The 4,377-nt window shown below is 50.8% G+C and overlaps 1 protein-coding gene across 2 annotated transcripts in view; it reads right to left on the bottom strand.

Moving 5' to 3' along the window:
- The window catches only part of LOC109303880 (exocyst complex component 1), an 86,448-nt gene extending 85,607 nt beyond the window's left edge, over positions 1-841 (bottom strand). Inside the window, exon 1 of one of the 2 annotated variants that reach the window (XM_019526242.1) lies at positions 819-841. The gene's annotated coding sequence lies outside the window, so the exon portion shown is untranslated. The remainder of the gene's footprint in view (positions 1-818) is intronic. The other variant, XM_019526241.1, reaches the window with a different exon arrangement.
- Between the last annotated feature and the right edge of the window lie 3,536 nt (positions 842-4,377).

Below are 4,377 nucleotides of genomic sequence, written 5' to 3'. Positions count from 1 at the left end.
GGGGGGGGGGGGGCTGTAGCAGGTTAGGCGTGAAGCGTACTGGTCACTGATGTTTACAAATGGATCCCGTACCAAAAAACAGTTGAGAATCACTGGTCTAGAAGAAAATAATACCCCGAGCAGGGGCAGAAGAGGAGCTGCTTCTTCTCTAACTATATGGAAGCTACCAGGGACACTGCACAGCAGCAGATCTAGTTTACCTGGCAAGTGACAATGCCTCAAAATCCCTCAGCAGAGGAACACTGTCATGTTAAGCTACTTGCTATCCCAGGTCAGTGCATTGTGCCTACACAGAGGGCCCTGCAGTGCACTCAAATGAAAGCTGGATAGAAACCATCTAGCCAGTTGTTACAGTTCCCAAACATGCACTTAGTAACTGGTTGCCTTTTTACAGTTAAAGTCGTTTTGAGCATGTAGCACTTTGCACTTGAGGCCGCCTGCTTTATTGTGCCATTCGCCGGTTAACTACGCAATACATGTAATGTGTGTCATAAGCCCGGAAGCAACCACCTCGGAAGGCCCCCCACAGCCCCGCGCTGTATCTGCCAGGCAGGTCCCCAGCCCAGGTCACGGGCAGGCGGGCCTGGGGGCTCCGGGAAGCCTTCAGGCTCCAGGGCCCGAGGATCGGGGGGATCCGCTCCCCGACCGGCCCCTCGGGCTCGAAACGCCCTCCAGCACCAGCCCCGCCCTCTGCGTCCCGCTGACAAGCCCGAGGCAGCAAGTGGCCGAGCCCCGGCCCGCTCCCTCCCAGGTCAGGGTCAGGGTCCAGGATCGCCCCGCGCCCTAGGCAAACCCTGACGCGGCCGCCTGGGTCTCACCGCCAGGCCCGGCGCGCAGCGTCTCCTTCACCCCTGCGCGGCCGCCCGGCCCTGCCGCGGCCTCCCGCTTCCCGTCACGTGACTGCGGCGCCCCGGAGCCACCGCTTCCCGCACGGAGGGAGGCCACTGGACGAGAGCGACCCCTAGCGGAGCGGCGAACCAGCAGCTGGCTCACCTCACACGCCCCCCCAGCTCCGCCACAGGGGAGGGCGGGTACTAGAGCGAGCCAATAGGAAGCCACGCAGGCGGAAGGAGGCGGGGCCGAGACAGGGGCGGGGTTAACCTGGCAGTGAGGCGGAGCCTCGCAGCGTTTCTCACCCTCATCTCTCCGGTTAGCTGGAGTCCGGTGGGTGGGGTGTGTGATGCTTTTCTCCGTAACGTTATTATGATGTCAGAGCCCATCAGAGCCTGGTGGGTAGGTTGGGTGTTACGTACCGCTGGGCCCAAAGCGGTGGCCGCACCTGGCGTGGTTGCGTGCAGTGCCGCGTCCTGGCCCCCGCGCTCTGCCTGGGGGTCGGCGGGAGACTCGGGGCTTGGTGGCGCGGCTTGGGGCAGGCTTGCCACCGACACCGGGCGTCAGTCTGCAGCTGTATCTCTGCCCACTGGCTTCAGCTTGGCCAGGCTGAGCCGCTGCCCATCTGGTAGAGGAGGGCCCGCGCTCTCCCTCCTGCCCCCTCTTTAATGACCCGGGGACCTCGTCACCTGCTTTTAGACAGCTCTTGCCTGAAGAAGGTTCCTAACGCCCCTGTAGAGCCGAGGTGAAACTTGAGTTTGGTCCATATTGTGCCTGTGGTGGGAGAGTTGTCCTTAAACTCATAGTGGTACCCTGCACTTCCATTGCCATCCCTGCAGAGATCTCAGAGCACTTTACACATGATACCACACCCCAGCTTCAGGAAGACATGGGGCGTAAATTCACATTTGCCAGAAAAAGAAACAAGGGCATGTCACCTGGGGTGTATTCATGTGTAGCAGGCAACCTCAATTATGCTTTTAGCCATAGTCCAGGCCTTCCCTGAGCTACAGGATAAAATTGAACAGAGTGCCTGACAGTCTTTGGAAGGAGTGCTGTGAGTGAGGAATGTATAGCACTTTCCCTATAAGGAAAGATAACCAAAAGTAGGATAGGATTGGCGTTCCATATAAGGAATGGTTGGCACAGTGCTAAAGGATTTGGACACCTTGGGATAAGAAAGTTACAGAAGTAATCAACAAGCAAAGGGAAAGCTGTGTGCTCGTGTTGTATCTCTGTGGAGACAGGGGCAACTCTATAACATGACCATGAGAGAAATACCATGACCATAAACATGGTTTTCCTACTGGCAGGGCAAAACCACTTTTTTGGCAGGGGGTAGTACCCTGACCGGGGTAACGCATAGTTTGCCTCCCACTTTCACTTCCCACTGAGTGGGAAGATCTCAGCTATACGCTGACCTTATGGAAATAGGAGACTCCTCCCTAGCTTACTCCTGTGGCCATACGGCTGAGGGCAAGTGAAACTCCGAGACATCCAAACCCCAAGCCTCTGGACTTGGGCCTACATATAGGATGCCCGCCAAGGGATTTTGAAGCATCTGAAGCCCCAGGCAAGCCTGGAGGGTGCTTGCCAGTAGCAGGGCCACGTATAGTTCTTGAATGACTCATGGATTTAGAATTGATTGGGCTGATTTGACTTGGGACACAAAAAATTTTCCTTAAAAAAAACCCAACTGTATACCATGACCCCGATGGTGGCAAGGGAAATACCCTGACTGAGGTACTGCAATTAAAATGGCACTGTGTAGTAGAGGGTTGCACCCCTGTCTGCTTGCAGACAGGACTCCCTACAAGAGCCTCATAGTTAGCTTCCCACTGGCCAGTGTCCAGTGGGAGGATCTCAGCTACATGCCAACTTTATGGAAATGGGAGACTCCTCCCTAGCTTGCTCCTGCAGCCATAAAGCTGAGGGCAAGCAAAAGTTGGGGGCATCCGAACCCTAAGCCTCCAGTCTGGGGCCTACATGTAGGATGCCCGACAAAGGATTAGAAGCTTCTGAAGCCCCAGGCAGGTGTAGAGGATGCTTGCCAGTAGTAGGGTCACATACAGTTCTTGAATGACTCACAGATTTGGATTTGACTTTGGACATGAAAAATATTCCTTAAAAAAACCAAAAAAACTGTAGACTTTTTGTTCAAATAGCTGAAAAACCAGAAACAAACATCCCATACACCGAGCAGAGGACCCAAGGCTGGTACCACCAAAAAGTACTGCTGTAGAGTCTGAAGGAGCCACTTGCCAGGTTGTGTTATGGGGAGGAAATCTGTAATATTGCATAGGGCTTACTATTAAAGTTCACTTGATACCACATCAGACGAGTTGCCATGTCAATCCTTTGGGGCTCTGGTAAAAAAAAAAATCCTATTGGTAACATCATGCAATTTATGCGTGGCCCTTTGCAACAAAAGCTCAGGACTGTGTGCAACCATAAGCAGAACAACTTAAAAGGGGACTAGAATTGTATCATTCAGGTAATCCATTATGTCTGTTACTGTGCACAACAGGCCCCACTAAGCTGTCTCAGGAGACTTGCTTGGGAAATGATTCTATAGTTTTCTGAATCTATTCTTATAATGATCTAATTGTTAGTATGTGTAATTTTTAAAATAGAGCCTCCATGGTGTGAGCATACAGCATCATTAGCAGCACACTCTTGTCAAATAATAGAAACACATTGAAGCACTAGCAGGTGATATGCTTCTAGCTGATATATTTTCTTTCGTAACTCATAAAACAATATGCTGTATACATTTTCTATAATGTATCATTCATGAGGGCCAGGGTTAAAAGAGAAGTCACAATGTGATCATTTCTCACTCAAACCACAAAATATAACCGTCTCTAGTAGGATCTATAAAGACTGGATAAAGTGGCTATAAAAGATTGGATAGAATCTGCATGCAGCTTTAGCTGGATATTGAGCACCTAATTCTAAATACAAAGCTCCAGGTTTTTTTTACTTTTAATTCTATTCCCACACCAAAAACAAAAAACCTCAACAATTTGTTAAGTCTAATGTGGAGTTACAAAAATATTTTGAGAATATTTTTAAGTTACACATAAGTGTTTCACCTCCCCAGCTACTGTCTCTCCACAGGTGGACTGAGGAAGGCCTTAAATTCGCTTTTTAAAACAAGTTTAACCCTGCTTCTTGAGACATTATGGCCTATACTTATGCAGTATAGTGATTTGCAACTGGTAGGCTACAAGAGAGGTCAGGTGACTGTGTCCTACCCCACCACCAACCGCCATGTTTCCAGTGCCAGGCTGCTCCATGGGTGTAGTTCCCTGATTCAAGAAGCAGCAGAACCACCTTTAATGTAGTACTGTGGGCAACTGAGAGACACAGTTGTAACTGCACAAATTATGTTCATAGATACATGTACAGAGGCTTCTGGAGCATATCAGGCAAGCAGATCATGAGAGGATAAGCTGAGGTTGTGCGTGGTGTCCAAGGGAGTTTAGTTTCAGAATGACAGGTTGGGAGGAATGGTGCAGTCAGGGAGGGAGGGTGAGCTGCAGG

This window comes from Gavialis gangeticus, unplaced genomic scaffold (assembly GCF_001723915.1).
Source record: "Gavialis gangeticus isolate Ggan-Ray unplaced genomic scaffold, GavGan_comp1, whole genome shotgun sequence".
In the NCBI taxonomy this organism is placed as follows: Eukaryota; Metazoa; Chordata; order Crocodylia; family Gavialidae; genus Gavialis; species Gavialis gangeticus.
The sequence above is the reverse complement of the archived record's forward strand: the minus strand, read 5'-3'. Positions and strand labels throughout refer to the sequence as shown.